Source organism: Cryptomeria japonica, chromosome 2, assembly GCF_030272615.1.
Source record: "Cryptomeria japonica chromosome 2, Sugi_1.0, whole genome shotgun sequence".
Lineage (NCBI taxonomy): Eukaryota > Viridiplantae > Streptophyta > Pinopsida > Cupressales > Cupressaceae > Cryptomeria > Cryptomeria japonica.
Window position 1 is genome coordinate 247,122,102 of NC_081406.1, and position 18,557 is coordinate 247,140,658.

At 37.5% G+C, this 18,557-nt stretch overlaps 1 protein-coding gene across 2 annotated transcripts in view; it reads right to left on the reverse strand.

The window, feature by feature from the left end:
* Positions 1 to 18,557, reverse strand: part of LOC131035025 (amidophosphoribosyltransferase, chloroplastic) — an 80,156-nt gene that overhangs the window by 45,125 nt on the left and 16,474 nt on the right. For both annotated transcript variants that reach the window (XM_057966665.2, XM_057966664.2), the window contains exon 2: positions 13,589 to 13,733. The gene's annotated coding sequence lies outside the window, so the exon portion shown is untranslated. The remainder of the gene's footprint in view (positions 1 to 13,588; positions 13,734 to 18,557) is intronic.

Below are 18,557 nucleotides of genomic sequence, written 5' to 3' on the forward strand. Positions count from 1 at the left end.
TAGCATATTCTTGCTTGAGGTCAAAACTGGTGACTTGTTTGGGCATCTTGGAAATATGTGGCCTTGACTTCTACATCCAGACTTTGTTGATTATTTCAGCACATCTTTCCACGCCAACATCATATATCATCGCAGCTCTGTCCTTGGTTCTGTAAGTCATGGATTGGAATGCTAGAATCTTGAACGTCTCTCCAATTGCATTGACTGTTAGGTTAGCCAAAAGTTTGCCATCTAATGTCAAAATTGCTCTTCTTTCAAAATTATAATGCTTTGTGCACTCCAAAATCAGCTCTGGGCATTGAATGGCTGGAGGGAAGCCAATAGCTAAAACAATTCCGCTCCTAACAAATTTGATGGTAAGGGCTGACAAAGTGCATCCCACAATTCCAAATATTCAGTTCCACAATGCTCCCAGCTGGAAAGTACCTAAGTTGGTGTCGTTGATTTCCTTCCACTGAAAAATAACCTTGGACTCTGGAAGGAATCCTTTCATCTCGTTCTTAATCTGTGCCTGCCAAGAAGTAGCCACAGCCTTGCTGGATTTTGCTATTCCTACAAAACAAAATAAATTGATGAAGAAGGAATCCCTGCATGTCAATTCCTAATTTGGAATAAAATAGAACCTCCACGAACAAGAACTTCTTAGAAATAAATTCTTCGCTTCTAACTTTTCTCCACCTCTCTCTAACTTCAAATTTCTCCAAAAACCTGCATGAGAAATGAATTCCAATCCTTCGTTTAAATAGAATTTCCTTACCAAACTGCTAAGTTGGTGAGAGATTAAAATTGGCAACTGCATTTAGAATGTGTCATGTTTCCCTTGACAACTCGCCATGCAAACAGGTACCATCGTTAAGGTTGAGTTTGAAAATGGAAATTTTCATAATTTCTTAAGTTATGTGTCATAAATGCAAAATATTCCCTTTGCATGTTGCCAACTCACTAATTGTGAAAATCTTTCCATTCTAGATTTAAAAAGGATAATTCGAAAAAATTTCCTGTCCTGAAAGAATTTTGTCGTTTTTTCCTCTTGGAAAGAAATCTTGTTCATCTGGATTTCTGGAGAGAGAAAATTCCCAAGGAGATAATTTTTCATCTCGAAAGAATTTTTTTGTGTTTTTGAATTCATCTTGTTCGGAGGGAGATTTCTAATCAATCAATCACTTTTCCTATTTTTTAGGATTTTTTTTTTCATTCAAAGCTCTGAAAGGCTCTGGAATTCAAGAGTAGCCAAATTTTTTGTGTGCCTTGGAATTTCTTCATCTTTAGCAAATTTTCTTCTTCTTTGGCGAATTTCTTCCTCCTAAGAAAGGAATTTTGAATTTCTACCTTGTCTTGAATTCTCTCCCTTTGCCTGGAATTCTATTTTCAATTTTATCCTTGGGAAGAAATTTTTAAAACTTCGGAATTTTCATCCTCTATCTTGTTTTGGCGCCCTATCTCCAATTTGGGCATGGATTTCATGCCTTGCAAGAATTTAGCCTTGGATGAAATTTTCCTTCTCTGCCTTAATTTAGCGCACAATTTCCATGCATGGGCGGAATTTTGATGCTTTGGATATTTGCCTTTGGAATTGAATTCCTTCACCCCTTGATTTGGCGCCATAATTCCAACTTGGGTGCTAGAACCATGTCCTGCAAGAATTTGCGTTTGGGAGATAAATTCCTCCAAAACCCTTGTCTAGCACTCCCTTCCTTGACCTGGGCGCTAAAACCACTAGAAGTAGGATTTTATAATTTTCTTTGCTTTTCCTCCTTGACCCTCATTTGGTGCTCTTCCTCAAGTTTGGGCGCAAACTTCATGATGTGGAGGATTTTATCATTTTCTTTGCTTTTCCTCCATGGGGTCACTTTGGCACCCAACTCCTTTCCTTAAGGTGGAATTTCCCTTAGGTGAAGGAATTTTATGCCTTGGAAGAAATTCCTCCATACCCTTATTTGGCACCCTCTACCTAGGCACTAAAACTACCTCATGCAAGAATTTCTACCTTGAGGAAATTCTCCTAAGCCTCAATTTGGTGTTGTCTCCTTACTTGGGCGAACTTTATGCTTTGGAGGAATGAATGCTTTGGAGGGAAAATCCTCCTTGACCTTTGTTTAGCGCTATCCATCCAACCTTGGGTGCTAAAACCACCCCATGCAGGAACCCTTTGCCTTAGGAAACATTCCTCCACACCCCTCATCTAGCGCTCTATCCCAAACTTGGGCGCTGAAAACACATTCTACAGGAATTTGGCCTTTGGAGGAAAATTCCTCCACAAGGCCATTTTGGCTCTCCATACCTGGATTTGGCAAATTTTTCATGGGATGGAGGAATTTTTTACTAGGAGAAAAAATCCTCCACAACCCTAATTTGGGGCCCATTCTTCTTTTGGAATCCATTTTTGCCAAGGTAAAGGATTTTTCTTTATTTTCTTCCCTGACTTAGCCATTTTTTTACCTTTCCAAGGAATGAAATTTTTGGATTTTGAAGTGGATTCCTTTGCCTTAGGAAATTTTTCATGTTTTTTCTACTTCAGGAAAGAAATCCACACTCAACCATTTTTCTAACCACTTGTTTGCTTTTTCAACTTTCCGAATTTTGATAAAGATTTTCAGGAATGCTCTGCCTTCTATGTTGTGACAACTGCCTAAGGTGGACCTACCAAAAATAGACTTACTAAAAATAGTAAGTATTTCAAAACATCATATCTGCGCAAACCAAGACAAGGTGACACTTACTAAAAATTGAATCTTACTAAAAAATAGAAACTGCTAAAAATAATATGTTTGATTTTTGGCCAAATAAAGACAATCGAGATGCAGTGAAACTTACTAAAAATAGTAAGTGCTCAAAATTCGCTCAAATTTCATTGGTAGCTTCCTTGAGGGCCTTTGACTTCATTGCAACATTCAGATTTTCCAAAACCCCAAGGAAAAGACCTTAAACCTAAGTCTGAAGGGCAAAACCCTAAAATAGACCAAACAAGTTCCAGACTTCCAAATTCGCTCAAACAATTTGCAGACCAAGGAGATCGAAGGTATTGCTACGAAAAGGCCCAAAGAACTGAAACCAAAAGACTGAGAGGACCGAAAAAAGTACAGGGTCCCCATTTCAAATGGGGTGATGTGTGATTAGGTCACAACAGTGCAACATTAAGAGCCTTGAGTGTTCATCACATCAACTGGAAGTGTCGCAAGTCGTCAAAAGTCGAACGTCGGGCCCTTTACAATGAGAGATGAGTCAAGAACCTAGGGTTCTAGGATTTCGAGGTCATGAAGGAAAAGGCTTGAAATTTGAGGGTTCTAGGATTCCAAGGTTGTGAAGGAAAGGCTTGGAACCTAGGGTATCTGAGATTTCGAGGTCGTGAAGGAAAAGGCTTGGAACCTAGGGTTTTCGGGATTTCGAGGTCATGAAGGAAAAGGCTCGAAACCTGGGGGTTTCGGGATTTCAAGGTCATTAAGGAAAAGGCTTGGAACTCAAGGGTTCCGAGATTCCAAAGTTATGAAGGAAAAGCTTGGAACCTGGGGGGTTTGAGATTTCGGGGTCATGAAGTAAAAGCTTGGAACTTGGAAAAGGCTTGGAACCTAGGGGTTCCAAGATTTCGAGGTCATGAAGGAAAAGGCTTGGAACCTAGGGGTTACGGGATTCTAAGGTCATGAAAGAAAGGCTTCGAACCTGGGGGTTCCGAGATTCCGAGGTCATGAAGGGAAGGCTTGGAACCTGTTGTGACGTTTTCACATATCGCCCCATTGCAAATGGAGACCCCCTTCTTTTTAGGCCCTTCCAGTCTTTTGGCTTTTGTTTTTTGGGTCTTTTCGCAACAGTCTTGTCAGTCTCTTTGCTTTTCAAGTGTTTGGGGGTCATATTGATTAAATCTACTTTTTGTTTGAGCGAATTTGGTGAAGTCTAGGACCTGTTTCATCAATTTTAGGGTTTCTGCCTTCAGTCCTAGATTTTAGGGGGGTTCTTTTAGGGTTTTGGAAAAACTGAATGCAAAATTGGGATCAGGACCCTTTGAGGAACCTCCCTGTAAAATTTGAGCCAAAAAGGAGCAATTTTCTATTTTTAGAAAGTTCCTATTTTTTAGGGATTTTACTGAGTCCCGAAATATCGTCATTTTGCCAAAAATCAAACTTACTATTTTTAGTAGTTTCTATTTTTAGTAAGTGTTTTCCTGACCTATTTTGTCCAAACCCTAACATTTTGAAACACTTACTATTTGGGAAAATCTATTTTTGGCAAGATCTTCACAGGATAACACTGAAAGCTGAACATCTCTGAAGACGCTGAAGACTGAACATTCCTGAAGACCATTTCTAAGTCCGGAAGAGTCAGAAGGCAGACAAGTTGGATCAAAAAATGGTTCAAGTTTGGAACTCCTATTCCAAAAGAGGAAAGTATGCAAAATCATCCAAGTCCAGAAATTCACATCAATCCACCAATGTCATCCTGGGCCAAAAATGGCCTGAAATTTGACCCAAAAATGGCCTGAAATTTGACTAAGTCTGAAAACTTTAAAGATCTTCCAAAATCCAAAATTTGCATTATGATTCCTATGGACCTGAAACCACTCTCAAACATCCTGACAATATATATGAAATACAACTTAAAGTATATGAAATATCAAAATCCTCCATGCATGAAGAATTCTGCCCCAAGAAGTGATTGGGCACCAAAATGGAGGAGGCAAGGATAAATGAAAAAATTCCATGAATCCTTCACATAGTGAAAATTCCGCCCCAGGAAGTGATTGGGCGCCAGAATGGAGGAGGCAAGGGTAAATGAAAAAATTTCATGAATCCTCCACAGGGGTGAAAATCCGCCCAACTATGGACTTGGGCGCCAAAATGAGGGTCTCAAGGATTCACAAAAAAATTCCATGAATCCTTCACATAGTGAAAATTCTGCCCCAGGAAGTGATTGGGCACCAGAATGGAGGAGGCAAGGATAAATGAAAAAATTTCATGAATTCTCCACAGGGGTGAAAATCCGCCCAAGATGAAGAACAGGCGCCAAAACCAAGGAGGCATGGAGGATTCACAAAATTCACTGAATCCTCCACCAAGTCAAAATTGCGCCCAAGAAGAAGAAATTCCAAGAAAGTGAAAAAATTGGCTATGTGTCGGAAATTCCTTCCTTCAGGACAGAATTCCAGTAAAGGTAAAAAATTGACTAAGTGTTTCAAATTTCTTCCATCAGGACATAGTTCTTGGAAATCATGAAAATTGGCTAAGGCATGAAGAATTTCCTTCCTCGGGGTAGGGAACAAATTCCTTTCCAAAGGTGAATTCCTCCACAACAAGAAATCACACCCAAGGATGAATTGAAGATAAAATTTCTAAGGCAAGGAAGGAATCGGGGATGAACTAAACAAGAAATTTCTCCCCCAGGGAAAATTTGGAAAAATCCATTTTTAGGGCTCAAATGACCTCCAAATTTAGAAATTTTTGAAGATATGGATACGTGAGAGAATTCTCTCTCTCCTAGACCAAAACCCTAAAATTGTGGAAATTCCTAAAAAATAGGAGATGGTGGAGAATTGTTGAAAATCTCCTCCAGAGCAAGGAGAGATCGAGAAACTTCAAGAAAAATTCTTCATGGATCAAATTCTTCTCTCCTGAAGTTTTCTCTCTCCAAGGTTTTCTCGCCAAGTGGCGGCCAAGTCAACAGTTGTGAATTAATGAAGCATCTCTCTGCATGCAGCCGTCACATTTATGGCATTATGACATATTCCTTCTGCATGCAGCTGTCACATTTATGGCATTATGACATATTCCTTCTGCATGCAACCGTCACATTCAGAAGATGATGGTGCATTTATGGCATCACGGGCGATTTTTGCATGAAGGTACATTCATTGCATAGTGGGCACTTCTGGAATGTAATTAATTGTAATGGGATGGAATTAATTGTATATGGGCATGATGGGTTATTAATTGGAGATTCCCACCTTGTTGCATCTTGAGTGGAGAATCTTTAGGGCAAACCCTAATTAGGGTTTTGCATGTAATCATGGCTTGAGGCCTATATAAAGGGGTGACCCCCTCATTTGTAAAAGAACCCTAAGTTTTGAGATAATAACAGTGAAACATTGTTCTCTGATGGTGTCCACTTAAGTTATTTTTTTAAAGCTTGCATGGTTTCACCTTCCCCACTTAGATTAGAAATAGTAAAGCGCTTTGATTTCAATGGAGAATGTAATGGTGTCTGATGAATTTCCATGGTTCATAATTTTTGCATCTTGCTGATTGTAAGTTGCAATGTAAAGTTAGTCTAAGCCCCCTTAAATTTGTGCTAAGTTCCATTGTGGATAGTCATTTGGATTGTGCCGTTTTTGGGTATTCAAATGTTCTCTCTCGATTTGAAAATCCTCTAGCATCCCCAGAAGATTGCACCGGTTCTTGCGGAGTTGTAGTTGATCTTGGCGAAGCAGAGCTTGGTTTATTTGGAATTGTCCACCAAAGCACTATCCATTATTATCACTACCCTTAGGAGTAGATTTAGATCCTTCTAAACCCTTTCCCTTTTACTTTCAGTTCATTTTAGTCCGTTCGAAGCAGCAGCATCACAGAATTGTCATATCCGATGATGGAATTCCCGCCACAACAAAGAAGTGAAAGAATGATGGAAACGTAAGGCCCCTTGGATTACCAGCAATCACATCAGCCAACTGAGTCGCATCCATAGCATAAAGGAACCTTGGAGTCGATTGTTTGAACTTCTTGCAATCTTAGCATGCAATCGCACTTTGATCAAGAGAGAGTGAAGTGACCGTTTGGCAACTTTATTCTGTGTTCGACACTGTCATAAAAAACGTGTCAACAAAACCTAGGGGTTCCGGGATTCCAGGGTCATGAAGGAAAGGCTTGGAACCTGCCCCCCGACAAGATAACACTTAACATTTCATGATTCCATTGGTTTTGTCCTTGATCAACTGGGGCAGTGTTGGTCCATAGAACATATCTCTAATCGGTTCTCACTGATGGACCAAGGGTGTCATAAAATGACAACAGTATCTTCATATACTAAACTTTCAATTTAGATGGTTTATTCTTCTTCATATCATTAGAGAGCTCAATTGCTAACTGATTCCCCTTTACATTCTGATTTTGGATCATCCAAGTATTTTCCCTAAACTAGGATTCTTGTTGGCCCACAATCTATCTTTCTAGGTTCACAAGCCTAGCTTAAGTTTCAATTATCAAGTTTAGGATCTGACCCAATTTAACCAAAGGGTTGTCCTAGCTTAAGTTTCAATTATCAAGTTTAGGATCTGACCCACTGTAACCAAAGGGTTGTTTGTTGGCATCCTCAGGTTCTCCATGATTGACTAAACTTTAGTTTTATTCTCCCAATTTCAGAATTTGCATGCACAACAAAATTTAGCTAATATTACTCAAGCCCAAGAGTTTACATTCTTATTTGATAATTATTACAAAATTATTCACTTATCTAAGAGTTATCTCTTGTGATAGTTCTTTTTGATCATCAATGTTAGAAGGAATGAGACAATATCCCAGAATGGAGTCCCAAGGATCTTTCTAACCTTATGTCTCTTTTCTTTCCTTAGTCACATTCTTAGTTGTGATTTTAGTTGACAAACACCTGTTTTCTAGTTTAATGGGGCCATCTACACCTCTCTTCCCAAAGTCGTTGGACAGCTTCTACTGAAGTCTCCTTATCAAATGGCAATGAACATCAATAGTATTCATACATGGTTCTGGTCATCCATAGTCAATTGATAGTTGGGTCACTAACCCTTTTCCATTTAATGGTTTGAACCCACATCTTGGTTTCACCAAAATGCTTCATTTCAGTTTTTCTACCTTATTGTTTTTAGGTGGCAAGCCCAAGGTTCAGTGTTGAACTGGTAACTTGGATACCATATGTAACATACCACTAATATTAAACTTAAAGAAAATAGATATCTATCTTTATTAAGAAAAAAGCTTGAGTATTTCAAATAAAACATAACTGCTTCAGCTGAAAATGAAAACTAACTAACTAACTGCTCTTCAGCATAATAAGAATTCTAACTGATTCAACTGAAGGTAAGCTAATCTTCTAATGAACTAAACATGAATCATACTCTTCAAGGGTAAGTAATTGACATGAGCAGTTAGTTGGTTTTCATTTTCAGCTAAAGCAGTTATGTTTTATTTGAAATACTCAAGCTTTTTATCTTAATAAAGATCGATATCTATTTTCTTTAAGTTTAGAATTCGTGGCACGTTACAGCTATACATTAATATAATTTTATATCAATTATTCCTGTGAATAATTATTGCTATCAATAAAGGCATTTTCAGATTGTTCTCTGAGGTATTTTGATAATCCAATTATCAGATATATTTTGTTATCCAATGCTTCATATTTTATTGCAATATTTGGAATTGAATTCACCAAACAAAACATATCAGATAGTGGAAAAGCAGTGTTGAGAAAAGTATACTTTCAGATTTGGGGATATTTCACAACATAGAAGCATTATCCAATTAAGAAGTAGGTGAAGGAGGAGAGGAAGATCCAGCAAGAAAAGGAAGTGTGATGAGGAAGAGCATGGAACCCTAGCCACCATCGCATCCAAACACCACCCTTTCCGAATTACAAGTGTTCTAAAAAGACAAAAAGTAATCGCCCTAGTGGATAGTTGGGCAACTCACAACTTTATCAATGAGAACCTAGTTACAAGAATAAAAATAGAGAACAAAATTTTTTAGGGCTTTAAAGTAGCCTTGGCTAATGAAACCACTACCCCATGTACTAAAAAAATTCCACAACTAGACATCACCTTGGGAAGGCACCCCATCAAAGAAATTTCCTTTGTTGTAAATTTGGGGGACCCCATGGCTGCACTCCTTGGAACGTTTCTACCTAGACTTTCCAAAATTGGAACTTTGTTTCAAACATAATGGGCAAGAAGTCCTTATACGAGGGTGATCCGATGGATCACCAAGAATAGTTTCATCCAAGAAAATGGAAAGAATCTTTAGGCATGGACAAGGGGAGTGGACTGCCCAATGCATGATTCTTGACAAGACCTCTTCCCAAGGCAAAACTATACAAATTGATATCGAACCAATCTTAAAGAAACATAAGAAGGTATTTGACAACATTCCTCTGGGGCTTCCTCCAAAGAGAGACTTTGAGCACACCATTGAATTGGAGGGAGGGGCAAAACCTCTTATTACCACACCCAACTGTCATCCACAAAGATATAAAGAAGATATTGAGAAAGCAATAAAAGAATTGTTGGAAATGGGGCATATCCAACCTAGTTCTAGTCCTTTGGCCTCCTCTAAGTACTAGTAAAAAAGAAAGATGGCACCAGGAAAATGTGCATTGACTATAGGGCACTTAATAAAAAGTGCCATAAAAAACTGATACCCCATCCCTGAAGTCGATGAACTTCATGGAGCAGTATATTTCTTAAAAATCGATATATGTATAGGGTATCATCAAATAAGGGTAAGAAAGGAAGATATCCCAAAACAACTTTTAAATGCCATTTTGGACACTTTGAATTTCTTGTCTTACCTTTTGGCCTAACATACGCCCCAGCTACCTTCCAATGATGTATGAACCACATTTTTAGAAAACAACTAAGGAAATTTCTCTTGGTCTTCTTTGATGATATTTTAATCTATAGCAAAACTTGGGAGGGAAATTTACGACACATAGATGAAGTGCTGGAAATACTCGAACAACAATCCTTATTTGCTAAGCTATCCAAGTGTGAATTTGGATTTGAGAAAATTTTATACCTAGGACACAAAATCAATGCTGAAGATGTTGGCATTGATGAGGAAAAGATTGAAGCCATAAGGAGTTGGCCAAAGCCAAGGACCTTAACATACCTAAGGGGATTCTTGGGACTTCGCAGCTACAACTGAAGATTCGTCAAGGGTTTTACAAATTGACAACCCCATTGACCGGCTTAACCAAGAAGGGTGCATTCTCTTGGAATGAAAAGGCACAAGCTTTTGAGAAACTTAAGGAAGTAATGAGCTCCTATCCCGTTCTAGCAATCCGTACTTTTAATTACCATTTGAGTTAGAATATGATGCTTCTGGCGAAGGCATTGGAGCGATATTAATGCAAAACAAACATCCTATAGCCTTTGAAAGTAGAAAACTAAAGGAAACCGAAAGAAGCTATTCCATATATGACAAGGAGATGCTAGCAATCATGCATGCCTTAGCTAAATTTAGGTAATACCTGGTCTGTTGGAGATTCATTGTAAAAACCAATCATAATAGCCTAAGATTATTCCTAAGACAAAAGGATTTAGGCAATACCTACTCTGTGGGAGATTCATTGTTAAAAACAATCATAATAGCCTACGATTCTTCCTAAGCCAAAAGGATTTAAGCAATACCTAGTCTGTGGGAGATTCAATGTAAAAACCGATCATAATAGCCTAAGATTCTTCCTAAGCCAAAAGGATTTAAATGATAGACAACAAAAATGGGTGAGTAAAATACAAGCCTATAATCTTGATATCAAATACATGAAAGAGAAAAATAACGTTGTAGCATATGCCCTTTCAAGAAGAGCCCATCTACACTCCATAACAATTATCTCTGCAGATAAGAAGAATTCCATTATTGCTGAGTATGTCAAAGATCCACAAGCCCATGACATCCTAGAAGGAAATATACAAAATGAAGAATATAAGGTGGTAGAAGAACTCATCCTATACAAAAATAGGGTATACCTTATACCAAGCTCAAAGATGAAGGAGAAGATCATTAGAGAATACCATGACCATCCTGTAGCAGGCCACCAAGGGTACTACAAAACTTATAAGCAAGAGAGAAATACTCTTGGAAAGGTCTCAAGAGAGATATCCTCAAACATGTTCAAAAATGCCTAACTTGCCACAACAATAAAGCAAAACAAACCCACCAAATAGGACTCCTACAACCATTACCCATTCATAATTAAAAATGAGAATGTTTCTATGGACTACATAACCAGACTTCCAAAAGCACAAGACGAAGATTACATATAAGTGGTGGTAGATCGCCTTACCAAATATGTACATTTCATGGCAATATCCACTATCCACCAATTATAGGGCTCCTCAAGTAGCCAATGTCTTCTTCCAATAAATTTTCTGATTACATGGCCTCCCTAGAATCAGTGTCAATGATAGAGACAGCTGATTCCTTGGCCTGTTTTGGCAAGAACTCTTCCAACTAGCAGGGACAGAACTCACACCAAGCACAAACTATCATATCCAAACTGATGGACAAACGGAGATTGTAAAAAACCAGGAGGAAAGATATCTAAGGAATTATGTAACAAGACAACAAAATGCATGGATCAAGTTGTTACACCTTGAGGAATATTGTTATAATACCACCCATCGTATGTCGATAAAAATGAGCCCCTTTAAGGCCTTGTATGGATACGAGGCAACCACTTTTGGGGAGCTTCACCCTCCAAGAAAGTCGTGTAACAGGGACCAAGGGCTTTGTGCAACAAAACATGGATATTATGAATACACTCAAGGATAATCTACACCATGCACAAAACCAACAAAAGATTTAGGCCAACTACAACAAGACCGAAAGGACATTTGAAGTTGGGGATTTGGTTTTCCAACGATTACAACCATACAAGCAATCATCAATCAAGGTCAATGGAGCCAAGAAACTCAAACCTCGATTCTATGGACCATACAAGAATTTGAGAAGGATAGGAGAGATAGCCTACAAATTGGAACTACTAGCAAATAGCAGGATTCACAATATCATGCGTCCCGACTCAAAAAGGTGCTCAAACAACACGTTACTCCATGTTTGGAATTACCTCCACTCGATGATGAAGGCAAGCTAATTTTGGAACCCAAAACCGTTCTTGATGTGCGAGAGAAAAGATTGAGAAACAAGTCAATTTCGGATTACTTGGTTAAATGGAAAGGTCTACCCACAAAAGACATTGGGAAGGAGTTGAAATCTTTGATCACCCAAATTTAAAATTGCTTGAGGGTAAGCAATCTTGGGAAGGAAGGGCTGTCATGTCTCCGCCATGACAACAAAGGTTTGCACCATCTTTAATAAAGGAAAATCGTCTTGTTTCAAGACTTCACAATTTTCCTGTAACATTAATCAAATCCAGACAATCAGAAAAGAAAAGATGATCAATTTGACCCCACACTAATACACATGTCGGTGAATATACAGCAATCTTTAATAGGCACATATTTGTATGATAACATTAATGATTGGGAAGTGAGTGAATTACGGCAGCAATCTCACATTATTACCACAACAGCTTGTTTAGTCTAAAATATTATTAAACATTAATAAGGTGTGAATTCACCCAAACTCCAGCAATTTATTTGTGAAAAAGGCAAAAAACAATTTATGAAGGGAAGAGGGTTGTGACTTTAAAAAGGACATGACTCTCCACCTTGGGTTGAGAGATATATATATATACAACGTATTGACCACTCCAAGAAGGCATTGATCAAGGATCAAAATCATTATAATCTGCAATCTGCATTCAGCAGAACAGATTAGAGATATATATCGACAGCAATTAATAGCAGAAGTCTAACTTAGACTGGTATGCATAGAAATATAAATATATTTTATGTACATGTATAGTGGTATGCATAGGGATGGATACGTATATTATGTAAGAAAAATTATTTATTATGTAAAATGAATACATATATATTGTTTAAGTAGTGAATAAATGGATTTCTTTATATTAAAATAATTCTTGGTTTAATCTTCTATTTTCCAAATAGCAGTCATGAGTAGGGTTAGCAAGGAAACATATTAGGGAAAGGCAGTATAGGTTCTCACAATGTAAGTACACCAACCCCATGTTTGATGGACGGGAGTTCCTGCCAATTGGGGCCAAGGGTGGTATGAGCATGTTCTGGGGCTTACTTGTGATGAATTGTTTTTCCAGGCGCCCTAACATGCTCTCCTCTGTAATCTCTACTATGATTAGCTATTGGAAAAGAAACTATGGATTGGATTCAAATATAGTTGTTATTCATCATTTCATTAATGTTAATTGATTATCTTAAATTCAATAATGGATGAAATGCTCCTATGAAATATTATTTGTAAAACAAATTATGTAATGGAATTGTTACTTTGGGCAAGAATCAGCTATGATCAAAGTAGGGGACATTACAGCTTCAATGACACTTTGCCTCTAAGGTTGTTGACCAGCACTCAAGACAGCGATAAGGCTAATAGAACGTTGATTGGGAAGATGTTTTTCAAATACATGAGATGCAGGAGACCAATTCATGGCCTTCCCAACCCAATGATTTCAAGTACAACAACTCAACTATTCTATTCCATTCCTGCTTTTCATATACGAATACCAGTGACATAATATAATATAGTTAAACTTTTATGTCTAAAAAATTTAAATTGAGCATAAAGTTTATTAACTACATTTAATAATACTGTTTCTCAATACTGAAAAACAAATACGATGTGTGAAATTAACACATCATAATGCATTGTATTTTACTAAGGGAAACTATACAGGAGTTACAAAAACAGATATTTTCATTGACAAGAAGTTGTTGAAAGTAACAAGTTTGAATCTGGGGCTAGAGAAAGAGTACCTGAAAGAGGCATTTGCAAGAAGAGAAGCCATTCTTCAGCACCAAAGTGAGTTTGAACTTTGCTGCTAGTTGAGTATTTGATCATGAAGAAGAAAATCCAACTGAGCTCCTATGTCCAGCCACTACCTAGTTTCCTTGAATCCAACTGAGCTCCCAAATATGAAAACAAACATCAAACTGCTACATCATACAATCTTCATTGGCAATAAAAGAAAATATGTAACACCACAAATCGAAACAGTTGCTGATCCATTCTCATTAGTTACATAATGCCAGTGCATAATTGTAACGTGAAATCCAGTAAGATGTTCAACCACTGCAGGATTGTAACATTTGTAATAGATGAAGACCAGTAACACATCAATTTAAACCTGCAAGGTTTTTATGTACATGGAAAGAATGCTTTCACTGTAGATGCCTCTTGAAGTAATTACAATCATTTCAAAATTTGTCAAAATCACCTGATTCCTAATAAAATTGCAATTTAATCAGGAATTGATCATTATTAAATCTCACTTTTTTGACCAAAAAACTAGGTTGACAGATTGATTGAAAAACAAGAGGGGGGGAAATTGGCAGCAAACCCGAGCAGAGATTAATCAGAATAAATGTTGATATTTCAAGATTTCTGCAACTATAAGGTTCCAGTATATCATCTTCTTAAAAATAATATTCCCAATTTAAACAATGTGTTGTCAAGTCCTCATTTGAATGGACAGATTCAAGTGCTTTAAGCTGCTGCTTCTACCTTTTGTAGTCTGATGAATATTTACTCTTCTTTGGAGAAGTAAGACCTTTGCTTTCACGTATAACCAATCAACTATTCCTCCTCCTGGAAGCTAAGGTTGTTTCATAAACCCAAAAGCAGACCTTCCAATACTTTCAATTGCCCTAAATGAGTTTATACACCCTCAACACTAATTGCAGCGATAGGCATCTGATTACTATCAATGCAATGCAAATGATTCTCGTTGCACCATTTTTCTGATCAACAAATTTGTCTTATATATGTTGCTGATTTCATTTCTCCTTCCCTATTCCCTACCACAAGTTGCTGAAACTTCTATGTTACTGTTATAATATATGAAAATAAATTGATTGTCTGCTAGTTTTCAGCCTCAACATGTTTACCAATATAAGATTACTTTTAACACCAAGTGTTCAAACAGAAAAGATAGAAACCTATCATCTATCATAACCATCCATAGTGACCAGAAATATAGGACACTAAAGATGAAAAAATTGGAATGCAATTTTTAATAGTGGATTTTACAATGGCAATGCCTACAAGCCAAAGGCACCAACCCTTGGTTGTTACTCTCCAAAACAATATTATTATTATTAGATATAAGACAAATTCTTCAATTATGCATAATTATTCAGATATTGTGGACTATTTCATAATCCTGATAAGTGCCATCCTATTCGAAACCTGCTGGGAAATCCAAAAATTAAGTACCTGTTAAACAGTTATACATTGACAATTACAACAAGCTAAATAATAACTGCCATGAGTGCTACCAAAAATACAATCAACTAATTTTGGAGATATGATTGTACAGGCACACCACAGGTGCTGTTTTATCCACTGATGCAATCCATGTAGTGAGCTTGTTGGGATGCTAGATTTCCTGTGCAGAGTCCACTGAGTGCTTCATTCGCTGGCAATTGATGACAGATGTATATTCATTGCATTAGTTGGCCAACTAACATGGTTGTTCCTTATTGTAGATTTTCCAAAAGTTGTTATTGCTATTATTGACTAGATGCCAACATGTCTATCCTCTGCCAATATACTTGCCTGCTAGAATCTTGACAATGTGGAGTCATGCACCACATGCACCTCTGGAGTCAATAGTATGTACTGATGCAAACAGACTCCTGAAAATCAGGACACTGATGGCCAATTAGCTCCACAATCTGCTGCTATTTTATGAGTCTTCGAAGGAGTGAATTTAGGATATGATTAGTTTCTGTTTGAGTTGCTGTCATTTGGCATGTCTCATAGGAATCAATCTAGGGGGGAGATCTTTCTGTTAAGAAGTCAGTCTTCGAGTTAGTTGTTGAATAAAAAGGGATTGAAGGAATCGTAGGATTCAGATTTGGAGATGTATTGATTAGTCTTCCATGTTCAGAATAATGATTTCAAAAAACCGTTTCTCATGTGTATGCAGCCTTATTATTGATGTTTGTTATGTTCTTTCCTCTATTATACATGGTATGTGATTATTAATCTTGCAGGGTGTGGGGATAATCTGCATCAGTTTGGTATCAGAGCACACAAAAGATCTTTTGAGAGGGAAAATGTGTTAAAGTTTGCCAAGTTAATGAGTAGTTGCATCTATATATTTGATGATTGGTTATGCATGAAAATATGGGGCATTAACTTGCAGGTGTTTCTTCTGAATTTGTATTCATTTCTTTGAAGAGATGTGTTGTGACGTTTCCACACATCGCCCCATTGCAAATGGGGACCCCCTTTGTTTTTTCTTTTAAGGATGGTGTTTTGGCATCTTAAGGTTTCGTCTTCGGTCTCTTGCCTTCACAAATGAGTCAAGTTTTTCAAAATTTGGAGTCATCAAAATCAATGAAGTGAAAGAGAGGTCAAAAGAACGTTCTGATGCTATGGATGTGCTCACACGAGTTGAAGGAGTAAAATCGCAATTTTCCAGGATCAATTCTGACAACTTCCTATTTTTAGCTTTTTCTGCTTTTTTTAAATTTAGAAAGTTTTGCTTTTGGTATTTTGGGATCAATCCGGGAACTTGCTTTTTTGTTTTTTTTTTTCTAATAATAGAAAAGTTGGTTTTTTTGCTTTTTTTGAGGTCATGGGTGGTCATCAAGTCAATAAAATATCGAGTCAAAGAGAGTTCATCCCAGAACAAAGCGGGTATGGAACCGTCTTCGAATCCAAAGGATAATTTCCAAAAAGCTAATTGAAAATCACGAGAAAATGGCTAAGTCTGGAGCTTGGATCAAGAAATTCCTTGTTTAATCATTAAGATCGCCCTTCCATGGAAAATTTCTTGATTCCAGAGAAGTCCGCCATCTAGACTGGAAATTTCCTTGGCCTCACATAAAGTCCACCCTCGACAAAAAGAAAATTTTGTGTGGCATGTGAAGTTCGCCCTGGTAAGTAAGGAATTTCCTTGCTTCAAAGTCAAGTTTGCTCTCCAACCATGGAGATTCCTTGTCTAAACATGAAGTTCGCCTTGGGAAGGAGAAAATCCTCAAGCACACACAAAGTCCACCTTGGGAAGGAGAAATTCCTTGAGCACATGTGAAGTCCGCCCTAGCATGTAGACATTCCTTGATAGCATGCAAACTCCGCCCTATGAAGACAGAAAAATTTCCAACCAAGAAGGAAGTTCGCTCAAGGAGGAGGTGAGGAATTTGGCTAAGTATGGAAGATTTTTCTTAATCTCATATGAAGTCCGCTCCAACATGATGGAAATTCCTTGTCCAAGTAGCAAGTCTGCCCAAGGAGAGGATACGAAAATTGGTTAAGTGTTGATACCTTGGGGAGAAAAATTCCGAAAATTAGCTAAGTATTGATACCTTGGAGAGAAAATAAAATTCGAAAAACTGGCTACTAAGTGTTGGTGGATTAAGGCAGAAAGTTAAAATCAAATATGATGGTTAGAAAAAAATTCCTTGGGCAAGTGCCAAGTCCGCCCCTAGGATGGAAGGAATCCCTTGTGTCATCATGAAAGTCCATCCAGCCCTAGTGAAAATTCCTTGGTGGCATGTGAGGTCCGCCCTAGGAAGATGATAGAGTCCATGTCTGCACATGAAGTTCGTCTTGGAATGTTAGGAAATTTCTTGCTCTCACACAAGGTCCGCCTTGGTAAACTTGGAGAATTCCTTGACCAAGAAGAAACAATCAAAGAAATCCATGACAAGTTCTTTGTCAGTCTCCGATGTGCTTGAGCAGGAACTAGTTCGAGACAAGAACATGGATGTAGAGAACCTAAAAGCCAAAGTTCAAAGCAACTTCTTCACTTCCGCAAATTCAATCCAGAAATAACATTTCAGCGTGGCATCCTCATTTTTGTCCATTAAGGATGGTTTTCGAAAACTAGAAATAGATTGGATAGCCACTTTTCCCACACGTGAAGATGAGATGGACTTGATGGAATACAAAGGACCAGCAAAAGGAATTGCAACAATTAAAGCTTGAATTGGAGGAGTTATGGTGCATGTTGGAAGATTATGAGGCATGCAACAATAAGAAGCCAAAGACAAAGAAATCTACATCAAGGACACTAAAAAGTTGTGAGAAGGTGGAAAAGAATATTAAAAATAAATATTCACTTTGTGGGCATGAGTATTCTCAAAGACTAAAGTCATTAAGTCAAAAATTAGGCAAGGTGTGGAACTATTAGAGCAAGGAAAGATAGAATCCCTTGAAGAGTTAGCAAAAATATTAGTAGATTTACCCGGAAAAACTTTTCCACCATAAAGGCACACGTTTCGGAAATAAAAACGATTTCGGGTACAGGGGGACAGCCGAAAACATTTCCAAGCCATCCCCGATCAAGCAAAAATTTTGGAAATTGTTCCGAAAACTCAGAAATGGTCAGCGATGTGGTTGGAGACTGTTGACCGTCCCCTGGATGACTTGGGACAGCCAAGCCATCCCCCAACCATCCTGGGGACAAACTACCATTTCCAGCGACAAGAGGCATTATAAAAAAAAAATTATAAAATCTATTTTTTATATTAAAACAATAACAATTTTAATATTGAAGTGCAGCGATAATCAATGGAATTAATAATTTAATTATTAAATTATTAAATTAAATTTTAATATCAATATTAATCAATGGAAGCGATATTCATATCAAATATGATATCGATATCATATCATTTTTCTATTAAAATCGATATCATATTTGATACCCAACAAAATTTGCAAACCAATGAAGAATTCAAATTGCAGCAATAACCCTAATTTTATATTTGCATC